Source organism: Erithacus rubecula (genome assembly GCF_903797595.1).
Source record: "Erithacus rubecula genome assembly, chromosome: 10".
NCBI lineage: Eukaryota > Metazoa > Chordata > Aves > Passeriformes > Muscicapidae > Erithacus > Erithacus rubecula.
In genome coordinates this window covers 13,006,134-13,029,502 of record NC_136662.1, presented here as the reverse complement: position 1 = coordinate 13,029,502, position 23,369 = coordinate 13,006,134, and the positions used below count along the sequence as shown (strand labels likewise).

The 23,369-nt window shown below is 40.5% G+C and overlaps 1 long non-coding RNA gene across 4 annotated transcripts in view; it reads left to right on the top strand.

Annotated features, from left to right (window-relative positions):
- Nucleotides 1-518: 518 nt before the first annotated feature.
- Nucleotides 519-23,369, top strand: part of LOC306805511 — a 49,960-nt gene continuing 27,109 nt past the window's right edge. For 3 of the 4 annotated variants that reach the window (XR_013775233.1, XR_013775234.1, XR_013775235.1), the window contains exons 1-2: nucleotides 519-710; nucleotides 19,170-19,261. This is a non-coding gene — a long non-coding RNA (uncharacterized lncRNA). Of the gene's footprint in view, nucleotides 711-12,448; nucleotides 12,657-19,169; nucleotides 19,262-23,369 lie in introns of all 4 variants that reach the window. The other variant, XR_013775236.1, reaches the window with a different exon arrangement.

Here is a 23,369-nt window from a genome sequence, read left to right as displayed (position 1 = left end):
ATGTTGTCTATGCTTTGGGTTGTAGGTCTCAGTACTCAGGTTACTATTACACAGGTTCATGTGTGCTAACTGCTAGTCTTGCCAGCTGCAGAAGACACTGAAGACTGTTTCTCATGGTACAGGATATGTTTCAATTTATGTTTTCTACTTAGTTAAATTAGTGATAGGTGTTGGTTTTTACTGACTCCACAAGGTGGTGGCCTCAGGGTAGTTCTAATTTCACACAAAGGGAGAGACTTTCACAGTACTGCCTGCCTCCCCTGAGCTCATCAGGAGATCACATCACCCTTTTGATGTGCTCTATGGGCCTGGTGCCACAGGCACACATGGCACAGGCAGCAGGCTCTGCTGCTCCCACAGCAAGGCCAGCTGAGGCACATCCATGGCTGAGTGGACCCGGGGACTTGTCACTGTAACACAAACTCAAATTATTAGGAACCAGTTAGAAGTTTTTTCCCTGGGAAGCCACATTCTTCTGCTAGTTGTGGTATGTTGGACAGAGGCTGCATTCCCTCACACTGGAATTTCCTGTATTAGCACTGCACAGGAGTGGGTTTATTTTGTAGTCCTTGAGATTTCTGAACTTCATGGGTTTCACAGCCTTTATGCACCACGAAACAAAGATCTGGTTTCTACTGAGGAATTGCAGAAAGGGTGAGCATCTGCTGACTTGTTGATCTTCTGAAAACTGAGGCTCTCCAAGATCACAGGTGAACCAGTCTGGGATCATTTCACTGAAGACTGAGGTATTAGTGACACAGCTCACATGTAGATCATGCTTTTTGCACTTTTAGAGCTAAAAGAAAGATTTCTTTTTTCTGTTGTCAATTTAGACCCTGGTGTACTGCTGAGGGAGCTCATGTTGCTTCTGTTTTTGCAGGGATATGGTGGTTACAATCTGTAAAACACTAAACTTGAAGCAGGCATCCTGCTTCAACATCTCCCACCCTAAACAAGCTTGTCATCTTCTGGGCTTGTGGACTCAGGGCCATAAAGGCAATGTTATAGGTTCACTTTGTGATGAGAGCTTTTTAGAGAGGCCTGTGGAATCTCTCTTTTCTCTAACTCATGTGACTCCAGCCCAGCTGTGCTATTCCCCCTCCTTTACTTAATCAAAATTGCATGCCATATATACAGCCCCCAAATTTACAGTTTTATTGAAATGGAGACAGGTTATGTAAGACTTTCTGCATTAAAATGTGTAATAAGTTACATTATATTGAGTTTTGTGGAAGAGTGGAAAATATCTGTTTGGTTTTGGAAATACTTTATAGTGTTATTTAGACGCCAAGTTTTTCATTGTTCTACTAATGTCTTCCTGGTCTGCAAGGTTTTAAAATATATAGCTAAGAAATTTTGCACTGTAGTATTGTCAGGTCTCAGATTTTCACAGGAAATAAAGTGGCAGATATTATTCTGTGGAACAGATTTCCCAAAATTGCCCCAACTCTCCACCCTTCTCCTTTATGCACTTCCCACCTTAAACTGCTCTTACTGGGTCAGTTTGCCAGGGATTCTGAGTAACTGGTGAAGTGGACTAAAATGCTCAATTTTTCCAGTGTTTGCATTTTATGACTAATCTACATTATTAGTTTGGAATTTTTTCAACCTAAGGATACTTTCTACCTTAATTGTATGCTAACTAACTTTTTTGTCTTGTGGAGGATTAATATTATGCAAACTATAGGCCTACCTCAGCCATCTCTTTCCTATACCTGCAGCCCAGAAAACCAATTGTTTTTTGTCCCCAGTTTTTTTGACTCTTTGGCTTCCCAGCAGGCCAGCATGAATTTTCAGAATTGTCATAGAGCTCCACAAACAACCAGTCAAATTTCACCCACCCAAACCTTCTCAACAGTGCCTTTCTTTTATATCCTTACATTCTTTTTCATTAAATTTGCCTTGGTAATCAATATGTCTCAGACCTGTGGAGTGTCTTGGTGGGAAATTTCATCAGCATCCCCCTAAAGGAACACTGCTCTGCTCTTATGTCCCTGCTGCAGATCCCTGTGAAAGAGGATGCCAGAGCACTGACTGATCTCATCTCTCCCAAGCACTAATTTAATTTGCAAAGTGTTGTGGTTTTTCTTTCTAAAGTGTGTGAACTTTTCTTACTCTGTGTTCTTGAAACATGAGTCAATGCTCTGTTTTCAGCTGTGTGGCCTCAGTATGTATCCTGCCTTTGCATAAAATCCTTCAAAGCTGTGTGGCAAAGATTATATAAAAAGAAATAGCTGTTCAAGCAATGAAATTAAATTGTCTCTGGGTCCCACTGCTCAGAGTTTGCAGTGCTCCTTACCAGTGACACCCTTATCAGAGCTAATGGCCAAGACACCACACTTGGGTGGCTGTGTCTAGAAGCTCTGTCTGGACCACTGGAAACTCACTGAAGGTAAAGCAGAGCAGTGGGAAACAGCTGAGCTGTGCTGTACTGTTCACTGCAGGTACAGAGCAAGCCATGGCCTGTGTGCTCAGGCAGGGGCTGCTGAGATCCTGCTAGGTTAAAACAGAACCATGGTAGTTTATAATTTTCATTAAATTCTTAGTTTTTTTCCTATTCAAAGTTCATTCTTATTATTTGTGTTTGAAACCATCTGGCCTTTAAATCAAGAGTTAATACTGCTCTGTGCATTATCCTGGCCAAGCTGGGGTTTGAATTTCTTGTTTAAAATTCCCCTTGTTTTATAATTTCAGCTGAATAAGTTTAATGACTTCTTGTTGTGAGCTGTGGTGCTGTACAGTAGGCTGCACATCACTGAGAAGCTTCAGTCTAGAGGTAGCTGCACTTCAGTGCCAAGGGAAGTAATAACTGGATGGATGGAAAGCATCTGGGATTGATGTGGTTTAAAGGTGCTGTTCATGCAAGCTATTATCAAAGAGGGAGTTAGGGATGAGATTCATTCTTAAAATGCAGGTGCTCTCATGCTTTCTCTGACAGATGTGTTCCAACAGTGTTTTGAATTCTGTTTAAATTTTGAAAGAGCTAAACCTTCAGGCTCTTCTCTTCCTTTCTCAAATTCATTTCCCTGTTTAGATGAAAAAGAAACATTTTGCAACTTACTTTAAACTTTCTTCAAAAGAACTGCTGGAAAAGGAACATTTCATGTGAAGCACATAAGCTAAAAATGAGTGTTAAGCACAGCAGAAGTGATTTTAAATGTGCTAATGGACAGACATTACACTGTAGGAATTTACCTAAGAGAAAACCTGAGATGTGGAGGGCCTGCCAGGTGAGGATAAAACCCCAGTAAATGAGCCAAATGATAGAAAAGTATTACCAGAGTAAAGAGTTGTACATGCGAAATAAATACTGAAATGGGGAAATAGTGGCAGCAAAGATACTGAAAGATGGAGAACATTTTGGTTAAGTGATGCAGGGCTGTGTGCACACAGCCCATATTGAAAATGCAAGCTCTTATGAAGAGATCTCTCTCTCTCTTTTGCTCTCTCCCTGCCTCATTTTGATATTTTCTCCCCTGCTCATGATGGTAACATAACAGAGTTTACAGCATTAATGGCAAAGCTCCTTCCATGTAAATATGCCACAGACTTTGTCATACTGCTCTGTCACATATTTTCAGTGTGCACTTACCTCAAAATTTCCAACAAACTCTTTTCCTCAGATAACTTGTGATTAATTTTGTAGGTTTCCTGGCTGCTGGTTGGTTTTTCTGGCTGTGTGAAAGTAGCAAACCAAGTGGGTTGAGGTTTGCATGATTTGTGAATATGAAGGGGAAAAAAGGGAACAGTCTAAGAAAAAGAAAATACCCCAAAGGAAAGAAATAATGGGCAATATATTTCCTTTTGAACTTTTTCAAATCAGCCTCTGGAAAAGGTGTCATAAAGCCCCCAGAAATGAGTAACAGCACAGGGACAAAGAAAACTCTGTTACAGATGTCCCTGCAAGTCTATGAGCAAATTGTTTTTTTCTAAATAACTCCAGAACATTACATGGCCTTAACAAGTTTCCCAGGACAGGAACTCCTAGTTTATTACTTGCTCACATTGTCATCAGAAATTAATTTTGTCCCTGAAAGACAAATTGGCTGGTAGCTTATGAAGTTAAATGGAAAGAACAAGTGAGCATCTGTTTCTTCTGCATTTTGTCTCCTTGGTGTCTTACATATAAATGAATCAGAGTGTTCAAACTTAAATTAAGATCTTTGGCTAGATAAACAGTTAAAACTGGTTCCCATAGCTACCTCTCACACATAGCTGTGATTGCATTATAATCCCCTAGTAATCAGGTCTAAATGAAAGAAAGATGATAAGGGTGCTATTTTCAGTTTTCAGTACTGATTTTTATTAGCTCTCAATCAGATCAGGACTGCTTTGCCTTTCATCACATTGTGGCAGTGTTTGTAGAATCATTAGAGTAATAAAGTGTAAATCTTACCAAGGTGCATTTTTCTTGAGGTGTTTTATATAGCAAAAACTCTGAAGATTACATTGGCAGGTACAGGAAAGATTTGTTTCTGCAGCTAAAGTGAGGATATAATGTATGCTATATTCATTTATTCTTTACCCAAGCGAATATCTAATGAATTACCTTGCTGAGGTAAAACAAAAAATAAAAATATCCAAAGAATCAGCCTGTCTGAACATGGTCCTAATATACTGTATATTGCCAGTACTGAGTTTAGTAGTTTTTTTAATTTGCCTTATTATCTTGTATCATATCTCTCCCTGTGCATTACCATCCACAAATGAGTTACAGGCAGAACCACAAGCACTGCTATTACCAGCCTGCTGTTTTTAGTAAACTAGTGCAGCCCAATAAAACATCATGTTGCAGCAATATATAAGTATTTATTGTAGACTAAATTTCAGCTAAACAAAAGCACACAGGGAGGCCTGATCCTGCTTGCAGGGGAGGCAGTGGCACAGCTCGAGTTTGGCTCATACATTGTCTCACCTGCACCCTTGATTTGCAGTGTCCTTTGAGGTAAATTTTACTTAATGGCTACTTTTAAATTGTTCCTGACTGCCAAATTTAGAAAAGACTTCATACAACCTCCAGAGGAGTTCCTGGGTGTTTCTGCAGGCAGAGCTATCCTTTAGCACAGAAATTGCTTTGTGTGGTGTTGTAGGATTGTTCACAGAGTTTGCAGGTGTGCCCCACATTTTCAATTAACTCCCAGTTTAATACTGGACTGATTTTACTTTCCCACAGACTTTTTTTTTTTTTTTTTTTTTTAATATCTGGTGAATGTTACTATAGCATAGCTATTAAAATGTCTTCCTATTTTAAATATTTGAATTTTATGTATTCTGTATTTAAATGAGTAGTGAATTGTCTCAGTACTGCAGTGTTAGATAGTTACAGTCATGCACACAACCACAGGAGTAGCAACAGCAATTAGTCAGAAAGTTGAAAAAGGATACACAAACAACTTTCTGGTTGTCTGATTGATTTTAATGTACCTGATGTAGGATCAATGCCTGATATTGACCTTAACATGTTTTACTTATTTTTCTATAAAAGGTGGATCTGTTCAGCCATCAAATAATGTTGTTTGTATAGTTAGAAAACTCTAATACAGCCTCTAATGTTAGGACATGGAATACTTCAGGAAAGGGACCATTTAAGTTATACAAATTTATACCTGAGATTATTAGGTACTGACATTCACATCAGGATAAAAAAAGAATAAATCTGTTCATATGATGATAAGGAAAGGAAACAAAACTTATGTTTCAAATTTTAACCTATTAAGACTTATAAGATGCAAAGAGGTTCTCAGTCAAAAATGATTAATTTCCTACTAATATTTTAAACTACAAAAAGCTCAAATTCCAGTGCTCTTTCAAGGAAAATAGGCAAAGAGCATTTTGGTCAGGAAGATTTTGTGTGTGTTTGTATGTTGACACACAAATGTAATATGTCTGGAAGATGTTGCTATGGCTAATGACACAAAAGAGAGTAAATTGCAGAGCCTGATTATCAACAGATAACAAGACATTCTGTATATAAATAAATGCTCAGCATCAAAACCCATTATTGGATTAGCTATATAATCATGTTTTAGGCTGTAAGTCTGTGCTGACAAATGAACACTTTTCATTTGGCTCAAGGTCCTCATCAGCAACGGAACTAATTTTACATTCTCACCCATTAAGTGAATAAGATGTGGAAAAAGCTGTCTGCTTTTTGAAGTGTAAATTTGCTGCTACAGGCTGTGCAGACCAAAGCTCTTTTGAAGCAGTGAAATGAGATCATCTCTAGGGACATGTGAACCTGACAAAGTTTAGGTCATTTCTGTGGAAGGTATGGCGGGGGGGGGGAGCCATTTGGATGTGGTTTCAGTAGTGACTTATATGGGGCAATTTGGAAGATGCTGAACTTTACAAGCTCTTTGTTCAAATTTGTGAGAGGACTTGAACTAGAGGCACAGATGCAAACTTTCAGCCCTCAGAAAGAAACCTCCATAAACATTGGAACTGGGTAGTTGGCCAGCACAATTTGTCAGTGTGTGCTGAGCCTCTCCTGCAAGTCGCTTTTATGGCTTGGATGTTTCCCATGCATTCCCCTACATACAGCCACACAAATACAAATGGAGATCCAGGACCTAAATTGGACCATTTTTTTGAAAAGGCACTAGGGGTGAAGGAACTAGATCATCACATCTCACTTTCCACCCTGGGAAGTGCCCCAGGAGAGAGGAAGATCACAGGTCTGTCCCTCATCTGGCTGACAGCCCCACAAATTGCAGCATGGCACCAGCTTTGCCCTCTGGAAGCCCCTGGGCAGGGGCTGTGCCTGTGAAAGAGAGGCATGGTGGGCAATGAGGACAGAATGGGAAGGGAGAGGACTCCTCAGAGAGCTCAGCCAGGATCCCTGGTCAGCAACTGGGGCAGGACTGAAGAAGCTCCAGGGAGCAGTGTTGTGATGTGCCACCATTCAAGCAAGGGTGATGAACATGTTGCTGACATCAGCTTAGAAGAAAAGTCTCATGAAAATCATTTAACTTTTTGGATTTCCAGACATACAAAGCAGTGTTTAACCACTGTTTAAGATCATGACACAAAGATCCCCAGGCTGCATTGTGTGCCTAACCACAATGCTTTTCATTTGCAAATCAACAAAAAATTCAGATAGGTTTGATTGTTCATTTTTAAATTTGATTCCACCCTCTTTGCTTTGTTTGCTCTCTGTGGGACATGCCTGCATGGCTTAGGCTCTTGGTCTTCCTTGGAAATCGTGCAGTTGTTTCATACACCACTTTCTCATTTCTTGTAGCCCACCAGAGATCCATGGGCTACATGCTAAGAAACACTGTGAAAATCCTGTACTCACAGTGCTGTGTGGGTATAATGAAACTAAAGGAAATTACAGAAAGCCCAGGCTGGCATATTTGCATGCAAAAATAATCCTAGCCCATGATATGCCCCCATGTGAAATGGGCTAGTTAAATCTTAATTCAAGCCTTGAGCATATGGTTTTGAAATTGTTTTTCTAAGAGTAATGGCTATCAAAGAGTAAAGATGTTTGTCAGTCGCTTGTATAAAGTGACAACTTCTAAAAAATATCCTCTAGGCATACTGCTTTCACTCTTGGTGTTTTTTGGCCAAATGTACTAATCTTGTGGAGGAACACCTGACCAGCAGAACTGAACAGAAGCTTAGGTGGGTAACCTCTGTGGAATCTTCACCTGAAAAATAAACTGCAATAAAGGCAGCTGAAAGCAAGGTTTCCAATTCCTCCCCTGAGCTCAGCTTTCCAGCTTTGCTGTTAGTGGTGCTGTGCCCACCACCTGCTTCATTGTCTATTTGCCTGGACACATGGACAGGAGTTTTGGCCCTTGGAGCAGCCCCTCTGCAGTCAGCATCAATTATGCAAGACCTCCCCTTCCCTTTCCTTATCAAAATAAAGCTATAAATACTTCTCTGCCTCTCTGGCATGTTATGAGAGTTAATGAGTTGACGTCTGCAAAAGACTTTCAAAGTATAAAATGGTGTGGAACTTCTGAGCACTGTGTTGTGGAGGTCTCCCTTTCCCCAGCTTAAGGCAGAATGAGTTAAAGTTAGCCAAAGGGGATAAGAGAAACAAGAGAGACTTTATGAGTCTACCAGGGAAAAAGGAAATACTGGAGAGAAAATAGACCCATTAGCAAATGAGGAAGGAGATTAAGTTAATTATGATTTTAAAATGGATGAGCATCAGAGCTGCTTTTTTTTAAAAGGAAAAAAATCAGTCCTGAACAAAAATAAGGACTGACAATTAGGAAGAAGTGGAAGCCTTGTGAAAACAGGGATTTGATTAAAAAGTTAGGGGGAAAGAACTTGTAAAACAAGAATACGTGTAAATGAGCAAGTCTAGATGAAGCTCATCTAAAGAACAGTGAGAAGCTAATGGATTTTTCCAAATATTTACCCATGGCAAATATGAGGAAAAAGTCATATCAGGAAAAAGAAAAGCAACAGCAACCTCAAAAAAAAGCTAATGATGTTTGGAAAAAGGATGCCAGTGATTATCTGCCAGTAAGTACTCATCTGTACTCAAAGCAAAAAGCACAACAGGAGTGAGCAGGCAAGCAACATGTCTGTTGGGTTGTGAAGCCAAGCATCACAATTTTTGGGTTATGAAGCCATGCTACACAAATGAGGTATCGTTATAGAGTTTCAAAATACACCAGTGAAAAACCCAATACCTGCTGGGTCAGATCCAGAATTGCTGCTCTGCCTCTTTACACCAGCAGATCTATTTGCAACATCTGAACTTGAGTAAATCATTTGACAGAAATCCCTTGCAAACTTGTGTTTGAGAAAATAAATCCAATTTGGCTTTGATAGGAAGGGTGTCATTTGGGCTGAGAATGGCAGTATGAGGCCACACAGAAAGTGATCTGAAGACAAAAATTAAAATAGAGCCTGGTTGTAAATATGTTATGATAATTTCAGCATAAAGAATGATTAAGACATAATTATAAAAGAAAAACAAGTTACTGTGTGAGCAGCAGAACTAGGACACCCTGGTTCCTGATGTATTTAGATACTGTGGCTGGATTCCCAGGAGGCTGATAGGTTTCCTCTGTGACAGCCCCTGTGAGGCAGGGGTGGGCTGGCACCTCAATGGGAGCATTGGTAGGGCTGCACTTCATGATACCTGTGATAGTCCTGTGAGTTTGAGCCCTGCATAGCCTCCAAATGCAGCTGGGGTCAAATGGCAAACCTTTCCAAAAGCTCTGAGGAGGGAATTCAGAGACAGTGATCTCATTTGCCACAACCATTTACTGGGAACTCAGACTTTAAAATCTTGAAAGAGGGCAAATTCTGTCTGAAAACTGGAATGTCACAAATGAACAAAAGGCTCTGAATTTTGAGACCCTGCCCCTCCCCTTTCTTGTTTCTAAATCTCTGTGCCTATATAGATGTAGAACATAGAGACAATACCTAATTCTCAGCTATTACTTTAGAAGCTTGCCATCCTCCCCTGCCATAAGGACAAAGCATTTTTCCAAGGTGCTATTTGTTCCCTTTTAGTGGAAATGATTAAGGAAAAAGGAGTTTCTATACTGATTATTTTGAGATATTCTTTAAAGCCTGTCTCTGACTGTTGAACATGTACACCCAGCTATGATCAATAAATTGCTCCTTGCAGAGAATGATGCTTACAGAACTTCAGACAGGTTAAATTTGCCTGTTCTAGGGAGGGGATCAAAGCTCACTTACAGTTTATGATATTCAACCTTCAATATAAAGCTAGGTCTGCAGAACCTCCTGAATATCATGTCTGTGTCTCTGTTGCTGCACTGGGAACTGAAGTGAGAAGAAGGGCACTATTTCTTGTCTGTTATTAAAAGGCATCACTGAGTTGCATGTGGCATCCAATAGATTTTCATATGACCACAGAAGAATGCAACTCTTTTTAAGAATAATGTTATGGTGATTCCTTTTCATGTCCAATTACTATTTTCTGCTTGTGAATAGTAGAATTTTTTTAAGCTTCTAGCCTTGTTATATTTCACATTTAATAAAAAAAATGTGTCCTACATGGTTTCACACCAGTAGAGAGGTCACAACACACATGGAATGAGAAGAAATCCCCCTAAACAGCAGGAAATGTGTAAGTAACACCTCAAATATGGTTTTGAGAAAAGTGACTTAGCAGTTTTCATAGCTGTAAAGCTGGCTCACAGATGCATGGAAATCTATGCAGAAATATACTTCCCTGTCTATTATCAGGATTACAGAGCTCAAAATGGAAAGTGTAACAGGAATGGTATGAAACCAGAGCCAGCATATGTTCTGTAAGAGCAGCAAGTCTCAGAAAGTCCAATTGCCACTTGTAACCAGTCTTCTTCCCATGGCACCCACACGAAGCTACATTTGGAGTGGCACTTTTGTAGTGGGGAGGATTAGGGTGCCTGGAGACTTTTTCTCCTCCTCCCCTTCCAGCTGCTCCTCATCCTCCTCTCCTTCAGGTCACATATCTGGGGAGCACCCATGGCCCTGCTCTGCTGTGGGTGATGTTGAGCACGAGGATGTGGATTGACACATCCTCATTCCTTCTGTCTTCCTAAAGGTCCTGGGTCCCCCTTCTCATGCTTTCCCTTGCAGATCTTCTTATTTCTTAACAGTGCAACATGGTATATTGTGCATTTGCTGGGAGCCTAAAAAAGCAAGACAGATTTTATCATTTGGGCTGTAGATATTCAATGCCCATTATGAGCTGACTAAATTTAGTAGAGTGGCAATTCACCAGACTACTAAATTTAGTTAGGCCATCCGGTCATATCATTTTACTCAGCTTAATATTGGATATCATAAGATAGGGCCTATCTAACAGTATGGCTCCAGCTTCCCCAGCTGCAGATTATATTATCACTATAGCTTTGCAAAACACTCAGTTTTTTTAAGTCTTAACATTTTTTAGTTTGTATATTTTATTGCAAGTTTATAAATATGGTCAAAATTAGTTTGGTTTTCACAGTAAAGATCACTGTTAAAAAAAAAAAAAGATGCTTCTGTTTTCATTTTAAGCAAAACCTTTGTCTTTCCTTGCTGAACTTCAGTTAGAATTGGAGGAATTTTATCATCAAAGCTAGATGGACAAGGTGATGTCCCATTTGGAGAGAAATTTTGCATGATGATTTTCATTGCCTTCATGCATTTCTCAAGGCTATCAAATTTCTTTTTTATTCCAGATAAGAAAGAAAAAAAGCTTTATGAGAATCCAGACAACCTGCCCTGTGACAGCAAGGTGTACTCAGTGCTGAAAATTCAAACTTGTCTCATGTAAAGTAAATGGGAAAGAGATCTTGGTAGATCCCATGCACAACAGCTGGAATTATGGCAATGGGATCAAATACAATTGACAGAATGGCATTTACAAGCTCATCAGCCCTGCTATAATTCTTATGTGTAATATGGTAAGAAAATTGCAGTAGCAATATTCTGGGAGTCTGTGCACTTAATATATGGAAAGAAAATTGCAGTTGCAATATTCTGGGAGTCTGTGGACTTAATCTTTTGTGGGAGGCCTTGAAAGGGAGCCAGTGTCTCTCCATCCCGAGTCAGTCATTTCCTATCCAAGTAAACTGGACTGAGATCATCTAGATTCTGGTCTTCGTTTCTAATGAGCTTTCACAGTAAAACAGGAAATAATAATCTTGAAAGGGGAAAAAATGGTCAAAAATCACTCAGAGAACATTTAAAGGTTTGTTCTGAACAAGCAGGGCTAAGAAAAAGGCCTGAGAAAAGTGTGTCCTGGGATCACTCACAGTTAAAGCACTGATTAATTAAGCAGAGGGTCATTCTTCAGAAAGACTCAAGGGCAGTTTTGGCCCTGCGGCTGTAATTTGGACACTTCTGGAGTTCTAGATACACTGAGCTATTCTGTGCAGGGCCTGTGAATATGTGCATTCTTCTGGCTGAACAATGGCATCTTTATTCAAATTGGAGCCACTAAGTAAGTGGCTGTCTCCTAATATGGGTGGTATTTCTTCCTGCTCTGCCTCAATCTCTGCTGCTTTCCCGTGGCCTTATCAGTGCTTTGTAGCACAACTTACAAAATGAAATCTATTCATAATGTTAAAACCCTCCCCCATTTATAGACACAGGAAAAAAAACTCCAAATGCTTACATATCCTCCAATTCTATGGCAGGGTGTTTACTTTTTTAAATGCAATTCTGCTTATCTGACGCTGGTTTGGAAATTAATAAAATGGTGCCTGGCTTTTATTGTTTTGACTATGGGAAGGAAATTAATCCACAACTATTACAAGTGTTTGATCCAAATAAGCAGAGATAAAACTACAAATTCAAGAAACGTCGTTCCCTGTTTGTCAGGTATCCTAGTGCTCCTGACATGTCTGATTTATTCCTCCCTTGTTTAGAAGCAACACTGTTCAGGTAGTTGATGCCCATTCATCTTGCTTTGTGTAGGTATTTCTTCAGGGTGGCTTTATTTATTATGCCTTAACTACTGTTCCTTCTTACTCACTAGGTTTGGCTCTGCCAGTGGTTAGAAAAGATGTTGCTTGTCTGAAGAGACAAGGGTGTGGTGAAAATACTCCGTGCCAGCCAAGTGAACCAAAACACTATCTGAATTACTAAGCAGGCTGGAAAATAAAATACAACTGACAGAAGATCTGGACCCCACCTGTGCTAAGAGACAGAAAAAGAATCACAGAAATTGCTGTGTGCAGTTGGAGGTAGGTCTGGAGAGGGAGACTGTGTCCCTCAAATCCTCTCAGCTCTTCACAGCAGAGGAGGAGGATTTATAGCATTATTGCTTGGGAAAGCTAATGCCAATGTTTATGCAATATTAGTTGATATTGTTAATAGTTAATTTGGTGACAGCAGGCTTGCTGTGAAACTGTACTGCAGAAATCTCTGACTTCCATTATAAAGGGAGCTGAGCTGTGGAACCACCCACAGACCAGACCTGTCCCAAAGCTCACTCAGACTGACCAGTGGCTGCTGGAGTCACAGGGACTGGAGTGGTGGGGCAGACATATTACTTGTGTCTAGCAAAAAGCAGAGCCCAAGCATCTTTAGCTGCATGTATCTCCAGAAACTGTGCTTCCTAAAATACTAGATCTGTGTGACCACCAAAAGTTACTGTACAGAGTGCTGGTTTGGTACCATCTACTACTCCCCTGAAACACCTGGCAGTCTTTGGGCTGGGGACAAAAAGGGAGGGAAATGATTGCCATCATTCCTACATCCTGGCTGCTGGGTCTGCCTGACCTGTCAAGCAGTGAGAGAGGGCACTGAGTGGAAGTGTCTCCCCACACCTGTGTGGGGAAGGCAGCCATGGGCAGAGCCTTGAAGGAGTCCAGAGAACAGAAGTTTTGCATTAGCCATGAGCCAGAGGCTGTTACTCGTATTTAAACAGGACCAGGCTCTGGGGAAATTCAGATGCAGACCTGAAATACATGGCTTGGCAAAAGACTTTTGTTACTGTCACGTGTCTGACCTCTGAAAAATAATATTAATTCAAAAGTTAAGTGTATTCAGCCGACAGTGATAGAATATTTGTGTTAAGGAGGAGATTTTTCAAAGGCATGAAATCAACTTAGTGATATGTTACAATTGCTTCCTTAACATCCTACAGAAGGCCTGAGTGCAGCAGGTTTGGGGGACTCTCAGCTGCCACGAGGCGCTGATTGCACTGAGGGGTGTGGCTGTGGGCTCCCACTAAAAGGGCTTCATTTCCAAAGGTGGTTCTGAAGATTCATGATCTTTCTGGACTCTTTAAATACAATTATTCAGGATATTATTTCTCCTTGCTTAGTTTCCAAGCAGGCAGTTAGATTGAGCAACCACAAACATAGATCTTGTAACCAGCTTTGATATGAGAGAGCAGCATTGCCATAATTCTGGACATATCTTTCTTTTCTGAACTTTATTGGCAGTCCATGATACCAGAATGTCAAAATTACATTCACTCTGTATTACACAGTGTATAAAAAATTTGTGTTTACATTTTGTCTCCTTTGCCCTTTTCAATTTTGCTTTATTTTCTTATAGTTTTGTAACTTAAGCTGTACATATTTGGAGATTTTTTTTTTCCTTTCCTCATCTAGCTTTATGGCTTGTTCTGGCTGAGATGTCCTTACATGATTTGATTTTACAAGAAATATAGGCTAACATGTGTAATTGTTCCACAGTGAACCAATCTGTCTGGAGCACTGAGGGAAGATATATATTAAAGTTTTCTTTCATGCTATTTACAGACTATATTGCTGGCTGTAGAAATGATGCAAAATATTAGGAACTGCTACAAAAAGGCTTGGGCTAGTTAGCAGGGAGCATAAATGTATAGTGGAGCCAAATACTCCTTAGAGTAATATTTTCATCAGAAACAGAATGTACTGTAACCAGGGGAGATAAGCATGAGTAGGCAAAACTGACTATGCTTAGAGCCAACATGCAACAGCAGCTACAAATCACACACTGCTGAGTGACACCTGAAAAACTGAAGCCTGGAGGAGCCCTTCCTGCTCTAAGCAGGGTGTGAGGCAGGAGCAGGTCACAGGGACTGCCAAAGTGTGCCAAAATGCATCTGTGCCAACATCACAGAGCAGCTGTGACACCAGCGAGGAGGGGAGGCTGGGCACAGCCTCTGGAGACCTGCCACTTGGTCCTTGTGCTGGTGGCAAGTGCTCTGATAATGCAGTGTTTAGGAAGTGTCCCAGAGCCAAGCAGATGGAGAGCAAGGCATCATTTGCCTTTTCCATGCAAAGAAATGTGGGAGGACTTTGGTGTTTCCAAGCAGGAGAGCAGTGATGAAAACAGCCAAGAATTGTTGCTGAGGTGGAGTAGCAAACCTTGTTTAACACAGGGTGCATTGCAGTGGTAACAGCAATGTGGAGTCAGTGCTCCAAGTGCTGCATACTAGGACTTATTTAAAGAGCCTATTGTAAAAGTCTTCAAGCCAGTTAATTACCAGTTTTTGTTATGTCAGGAACTCCTTGAGTTAAAGCAGAAAGAAACTATTCATGAATATGTTCCAGTTCTGTAGTTTAATGGGACAAATTTAAAAAAAAAAAAAAGAGAGAGAGAATGAAACTGATAAAATGATTTAGTTCATGGATAGATTGAAGAGCCTTATAAAAAAAAAAAAGCTGAAATTACATATTGTGCCCCATCTAGTCTTGCATAAGCCATTGAAATTGCTGGAGACTTAGCTGGACTAATCGTCCATTGCAGTTATGCATGAGCCTTAGGGAGTGCACAGAGTGCATATAGGTCAAAGCACCAGCCTATGAAAGAGAGGGGAATTATCCAACAGCATTTTTAAAAATGTAGATGTCCAGGTATGAAAAGCCAAGAGGCTTGGCTTGCATTTAAAAAGTATTAACAGAAAGTGAGGAATTTAATTTAATTTATTCAGCAAATGGACTTGAAGAGGTGCAAAGAAAGGACTGAAACTGGCCAGGTTGAGGAGGTTGTTGAGCAACCAGCTCTTATGGAAGGTGTCCCTGCCCCTTGCAGGGGGCTTGGAACTAGATGATGTTTAAGGTCTGTTTCAACCCAATTCATTCTGTGAAGTGATGCTAGGCAAGAGAAAACTTTCAAGGGAAAAAAAAAAAATCTACTTTTTGGACATTAATGTTGACTCATTCCCTTCCTGCTTACATGAGTTTTTCCTTCTGCACCTCCTTGTTTGCCATGAAATTACTGATGGACCATGGTTATTACAAGCAGATTCAGGCCTAGGAGTTCTATCTGATCAGAAAAGGTAATATTGCATGCTGCATATTGAATCAATCTGCAGATATTGGAGTAAATGCCTGTTTAGAGCCTGTCTCATACTATCAATATTCTTCAAACATCTACTTTGCTCCTTCAGAACACCATGAAAATCACCAACACATTTTTGAACTGAGTTTTAGAAACAACTCAGAAAGAGAAACAAGTCATAGTTTTTGTCTCTGCTGGCTAGAAGAATACTGTTGCCAAGGGGATGCTTCCTCTGTGTGTCTGAGTACCCCCAAAATGACCTGTCATGTATGTATGTGTCCTGGTTTCTTTTCTTGCAAAGAGAGGTTGTTAGGAATTTAGCTTACCTCTTGGGAGAAGAAATGACTCCACCTTACCAGAATACCCACCTTCCTAATTCTTACTATTCCACATCTGAGACCCCAGACCTGCTCATATATTATGAAGTATCTTGGGGGAAGCTTTTATGATTTTGTGCCTATAAACGCAGTAATCTCTCAGGATATGGAGAAAGTGCAAAGGATATAGAACACAGTTTGTTAGATATTTTCTCTTGGTATTACCTGTATCTTTTCATCCATGGTAAACTTCTCTGTGCCTGGCTTTTCAGAAGTCCCCAAGTCCTACACCAAACACCTTAGGTAATGATATTGCTGTAATGTAAGGCTGACTACACTGTAGAGGTTATCAGTCTTTCAGTGGTGCTCTCTTCCCAGGGCAGATTTCCCATTTGGCATGCTGCTCCTCCCTTCTCCCTGCTCCTGCTCCCCTCACCTGCCCAAGGGCTTTGCTCTGGGTGTAAAAGCCCCTCTGATGCATGCTGAACTTAGAGGGTTCAAGACATGAGGCTTTTGCTGTGTTGTTCTTTAAAGTGCTAATTTGGTTTTACTAATATATTTTCAATGTTTGGGATTAGCAGAGCTTGTAAGAACACATCAGACCTGTCAGGTTTACAAGTCCACTCACCACCTCCACCCCCTTACATATATTTTTAAATAGTTAATTAGGAGATAATGCCAGTGGAACGAAATACTGTCATAAGATAATGATCTCACACCACTACAGAAATGGTAAGTGGAAATGTTTATTTTCAAAGGGAAGAAACACTGATCATGTGCCTAATCCTATATTCTTAAACAACTAAAATTCCTGTAGTTTTTAGTAGAGCCTGAGGTGACAACATTCTATTACTGTGGTAGTGTTTCTGGATACCAAATGGCTGTAAGTGATGCAGTCATTTTCTCCAAATGATACTGGTGCAGTATTGGAACAGATGTTTCCCTTACCTTTATTAGCCTGTTGTATCTTCTAACTTGGAGGACAAATTTTGCATGTGCTTCATTGCACCAGCTTAGATTATTTTTTTAAAAGATGTGCTTTAGGAAGCAGTGAGCTGTGGTTTGGATGAAGTTATGCCTTTTTTTTTCACAGTGGTGATACACAAGTCTCGGTTGCTTTTGCAGGCTCCCTTTGGTACACTAAGGATCCTCTCTGTTTAAGTCAAAGATGGCCTTCCCTCTGTCTTTCTGGAATTTTGGAAACAAGGGTTGTCTGAAGTTCACCTTTCAGGAGTAAACCTTACTTTTGTGGTGGGGTGAGGGACTACTCACAGGTAACAGGTACAAATGCATTAGCTCACTGTTCCTATTCCCCAGTAATAGAGCTGGAACAATGTGGGGCAGCTTCACCTTTCACTCAGGCTCATCCTTGTGTTTGTATTCCCACCAGCAATGTTGCTAGGGGCTGTGCTGTGCAAATTCTTCCCCAGATCACTTTGCAGGGAGCCTCTCTCTGGTATGAGTTAGCAGTAATGGGGTGGCCACATTCACCTTTACTGCCTCCCCCAGGGAAGCTTTTTTCTGCTGCAGCTCTGGACTCACTTTAGATGCAGGGCTGTCATACAGACAGGGGAGTAGTGCAGTGGAAATTGGAAGCAGCTACGAAGCTGCTTTCAGAGAAATGCCTCACAGTGAAAGCATTGAGCTTTGTCCTGGTCAGAATTAACTTGCACAAGTTGTCAGTGCTTCTCCATGGAAGGTGGCCACTGGTTTTCAGAAATTACTGCTGCTTTCACTATTAATGAAACTTCATCTTTCCATTGGATCATCTCTAACCTGCTGTAATTGTTCTGATTTTTATTTTTTACCTTGTTCACCAGTTCATGTCTAAATACAAGAAGATGTTTATATTGCATACATTCAGCTTTAATTGGCCCTTAAAAGAAGGTGTTGATTAGAATCTTCTCAACATCAACAGCTCGCTCGCACAACATTCTCTAATTACTGTTTATTAATTTAGTTCAAGTGGCATAGTTGAAAGCCCTGCTCAGATGGGAGAAGTAAATTGTCACTGGTATTGAATATGTAAATTATGTGCCATGTAAGTTTCCATGAAGAATGTTTAAAGTTAAATGTTACCCACATAAAGCCTTCCAGTTTCATCTAAGCCAGCCATATGACAGCTTTGCAAAAAGTGTCATGAAAATTTACCAGCCCTGGCAAAAAAAGTACTTGCCTATCCTTTACTTTTTTTTATTAACATAATCATGATGATAATAATAATTTATTTGCCCATCAGAAAAAAAAAAGGTAATCATTCATTCTGGCTGGCTGGAGATTTGCAAAGCTGCCAATTGAATTTGAATTACATGTTGCTACAGTATAGACATTCAGCAGCCTGGATTTCTTGCCCTAGTGCAGTAACCCTCCCTTCTCTTTAATTAGCTTATAAAGTCAGAATTTCTTTAACAAAGTACTCATTAAACATTGCCTTGTTACATTACTTTAAAATGCAATTAAAAGTTTTAAGAGTGTTGTGGAGTTTGTGTGCCATTGTCGGCATCCATGTCACTCACTATTGGTTTCCACCCACTCACACAGATCAGAGGCTTCCTGTTAAATATAGATGGCACTTCATAGCATTTCTATATAGACTAGGCATAAAACAATATCCTGATGAGGATGACCTGACTGCACCTTATATTTCTGGGAAGAAGAGAGGAATGGAAGGGAGGGCTTTCTAGAGGAAAGAGGAGCTCAGAGTATTCATTGTCCTTTCACCTCTGCAGTTCTCTCTCTGTGGCCCTTTGCGTGGGAGTAGCTGCACACTGCTGGTAAGTGTGCTGCTTCCAAGTCTTCCCAGACAAAGCTGCATGGGAATACCACATAGTTATTCTATTATGCATCTGAAACAAGAGAGACCAGACATCATGTTAAAAGAGAATGAAAAATATCCAATGCCTGAATGCTGCCTGGGCCTTCACCCAGTCCTCACACTCTCGCTGGCTGCTGCTATCATGATTGGCACTAATCAATTCCAGGAAATCTCTACAACAAGCATTATGTCACATATGGTTACATCATTCCTGCTAACCTCTAGGGCTTCCTGTTGACATCTTTGGAGCTCTTCTACTACCAAATGGTATTAGAAGAAATGCCAAGCTGTACTTTTATCCATTTCAGTCTGCCAAAAGGAAATCAAATGTTTCCCTTTTGCAGGACTCACCTACTGGGTCTCATCTTTGCTTCTTAAAATGAGCAAACCTTAGTGGGCCTTCTCAGGGTCTCTCCAGATGTTTGCATAAGGGATGGTAAGTACATGTGAGGGTTTATTGAGACAGAAGAGGCTAATGCCTCTGCAGAATGTATTTATTCTTGATGTCTACCAAATTGCTAATCCAGCCTGTCAGTGGTGTAACCTCTGTTATAAATTCTATCCCAGGAAGCTGTTTCTCTGTTTCATTCTTCATTCTTTCCTAGTAGATGCTACTTCCCAGTGTGGGCTATGTCTCACCCTCTCATGGATTTCAAGCACTCTGCTGCTTGGCATTCCCCTCTCTCCTTGCAAGGCCATCTCCAAAGGTAGGAGCCATTTCTCTCTTGGAACAGACAGTACCACCCCATCAGCTTCTCCTTGCAACCCCCACTTATCCAACTGCTTAGCTGAAAAAAGCAGGGCTCAAAGTCTTTCCAGATCTAACAAGCAAGATTTTTCCTCCTCTAAAACCGCTGTGCTCCTTGGTTTGGGTGTTTTTTATTCTTATTATTTGTCTGGTTTATACCTTCCTTTCATTCTAAGAGTTTTATTTTTGTGGCTGTTTCTGTGTTTATTCGCTGCTGCAGTAGGTATCAACAACATGATTAAATTCCAGCTCTGACTGTTGCAACATAAGCGCTCTGCCTTCATTATCTGCAGTGCCTAAAACTATTTGATCTCTAATAAGTTCACCTGCAAGTGTGCCTCATTTGCATGATGAGGCTAACTGGTGCAGCCTGGCTGCATATTGGTCTGTGATTTCAGCTTCTCTTCGATCAGATGCATCAAACAGAAGGAACTATTTGAATTGCCAGGGACTGTATTTTTCTGTGTTAATCATGCCAGAATACCAGGAGTCCCAGGCAGCCTTAGCAGCCTGGAGAAATCCAACGATAAAAAGCATGGGAGAGCTTCTGATGTCAGGTCATGTACAAACAGTGCTGTGCTGGGGATAGTTGGTCTGGTTTGATGGCACACAGTGTTAAGATCACCTCCAGCTCCTGAGCAGGTTATTCATTATCCTCTTTTGGTGACTTGCACATCCCATTCCCCAAGCCCTTGAGGGAGCTGTGTCACCCAGCAAGGACCTCTCCCCTGGCCCATCAGGCTCACAGCTGGAAGTGTCCTTCAGCATCTCTGAGGGTCTCTGCCTGACTGTCCCCAGCTCACATTCATCCTCTCTGGTCCTGCACTTAGATCCAGTTGACATTTATTTGGCAGTAATACCAAGGGTTTTACTGCCCAAAGTGTGTAGGAAGAGAAAATGTGTTCCCTTACGCCAAACTTTTAGGAACTTGAATCTTTCTTTGTGTCTGAAACAGAAGCACCAGACTTCAAAGGCAAATGTAAGAAAAGAACAGTAGCTCAGTGATTGTGAGATTTGTAGCAATAGTGCTGAAAACGTGTCAAGTTGCCTATTTGCTTTCTAGCTTAAGCTTAGGATAGTCCTGTGTGTTTTACTGAGTTCAGCATGACTTTAAGAAATGTGATTTGCCCCATTGCAGCATCCCTTACTTCTCTCATTTCAGATTTCATCTTCTTACATTGCATTTTCATTTGAGACAACTTTTAATTGAGCTGAATCATCTCTGAGAACATCAAAATGTCTCTCATTGATCTGAATAGGTCCTAGACTGAGCTTGCATTTCATACATAAAACCAACTGTTTTCTTTTGCTCTTGGGCTCACACAGAAAATAAAAAATTAAACCAAGCAGAGCCAAACAAAATAATTCTGAGGAGCTCATCAGGCAGTATTTGCTTTACAGAACAGTAATTTTTCCCTAGCATATACTTCCAAGAATTTTTTAAAATGTCATTCATCTATCATCTGTCCCAACAGACAATAGTTGTTCCAGAGAAGCTGTTGCTCTCTATTAGGTCAATGATCAGTGAACTAAACATTTTCTACTTAGGCCTTCATATGATAAAAGCCTAAGAGCTTTGAAGGAGCCATTACAGACTATTGCCTAGAAGAAATATCCATTTGAAAATTCAGCAATTATGTACTTCTATAATAGCGTGTAAAAGGAGCTCTGGACCCATTATGGGTTATTGAGTAAATAATGTATTTTTAAAAGTGTCTAAGTAATTTATATGATAGCCTGTATTGGCAGCAAAGAGTGATTGTAGACTAAACATTCTGTCTTTCTCTCTTTTAAAAAACCTCATTTAAATCCCTAAATAGCAATTAAAGAAAGAAATCCCTGATGCAGTTTCAGTATTTCTATAGTAGTCAATAGCTAATGGCTCTGACTTGCTGCACTGAGGCTGCCATTTTGTGCTGAGACAGTTTTCTCTGGTCTGACTTGCTTTTTTTGTCATGATTGGATAAGACAGGAGGCTTCATTATCAAATATAATGCAGAAGTGTCCAGAGGCCTCCTGGAGGTCAGACTCACAGTCATCAGACCTACCCATAATCAGGAACAGCCACTAGCCAGAAGAGCCACCAGCCCAGAGAGAGAAGACAGGAAGCTGTCAGTCCCTATTTTGGGGAAAAAATGAGTCTTGGAAAGAGGAAGTATGTTGTCTGAGATCATGCAGGGAACAAAGAACCTCTGCCTCCCAAGTCCAAGTTTAGTTTCCTTGCTTTATGTGTGGACCTTCCATGGAGAGGCACAGCCTAAGCTTCTGGTTGCTGTGCACCCTGAGTGCTCATGCAAACTGCTCCTCTCAGACCTCAACAGTCTTGCTTCAGACCACTGCATTCAGCCCTCAGGCACAGATCCCAGTCAAAGCAGATAGGAAAATACTGCAGTTAAAAAAATAGTCACCTCTTTAACAATTTTATGTCAAAATTTGAAAGAATTAGTTGAAACAGTTTGGGGTTTTGTTTTTTTTTTTTTATTTTAAGAAACATTGGTGCTTAAACTGCTCTGAATTTTGGACATTATCTTGGGATCTCCAAATATCAGTTTGACCTGAAGCAGTCTTCAATGCCCCAGGGACACTGCTGGGCTTCTGTACTACCTGGACCTTACAATATTGCAAGGGGCCTGACTTGAGGCAACAAAAGTAAACCAATTTTCTATCTATGGTGATGCTCCATCTTAACTGGTTTTGATGGTACTTTATCTGGCATAAATTTGAGGCAAAGTCACTTAATTTGGTGCTCTGGAACCTGCAGGTCCAGACCTGTGTTGTAACTCATTTTGTACATGAAACACCTTACCAGCCAGCAGGAAGCAAGCATCTCTTTTCCATGACTGCCAAGAGTTGTGATTGCCCTCTTTAGAGGCTGTGTAATGCTGCTCCTTCATATGTGTGTTCAGAGCATATTGTGTGCTTCCCATAGCTAGCTACACTCTTCAGTCATATCTCAAGAACATCACCTTTAGACCTGAGTTTGAATACATCTGTTTAATTTCTCATTGTTTAAGGAAAGTGGTTCTGATGCAATGAATAAAAATGTGGCATTTTAGCTGCTTTCTGCGAGATGTCAAGAGACAGATCTCTGTAGAGAGGCTGCTGGCATGGAGAGTTTGTTTTTCATGTGGAAAGACAGAAAGAAGAAAGAAATACAAGGGTACCAATGAACACATATTTCAGAAGATAAAAAAGAAAGGGAGTGACTTAATGTAGAAATGGTAAGGTAGTAGGGAGAAAGATGAAGTAAAATATGGTGAAGGATTGGTAACAGAGAGAGAAATAAATGAAGAAACAAGGTGAAAGGCGTAAATTCATTAAGTCATATTCGAGCAAAACATATAATGCCTAAAAAAGCAATCAGTCTCTCTCATAGTTGGACTGTATTTGTCACTTAGGAAAGGGGAAAATTGACTGGAGTGATGATGAAGTACCTAACACTGCAGCATTTCTATGACGGAGTAGTCAAAAATCTGGGGAATGCTGCCAGCTATTGGATGAACCTTTCTAGTTCTATTTTCTATGACCTCAGCATCCCATAATGCATGAGTGGGAGCAGTTGTGTGATCATGGAAAACCTGTTTCTGACCTGGTCACCTCCTCACTGAAATTTTCTGTGATTCCAAAGAGTAAGCAAGGCACATGTTTGGAAATGAAGTCTATGAGAATAATTAATATAGAGGGGAGGGGAAAGGAACTGGTTGATCTGCAGACATTTTCTTCTGCCCTATGGACCCAGTGCCACAAAACTTGCAATTTCCTCCTCATACTGAGCATCCCCATTCTGCAACAAATA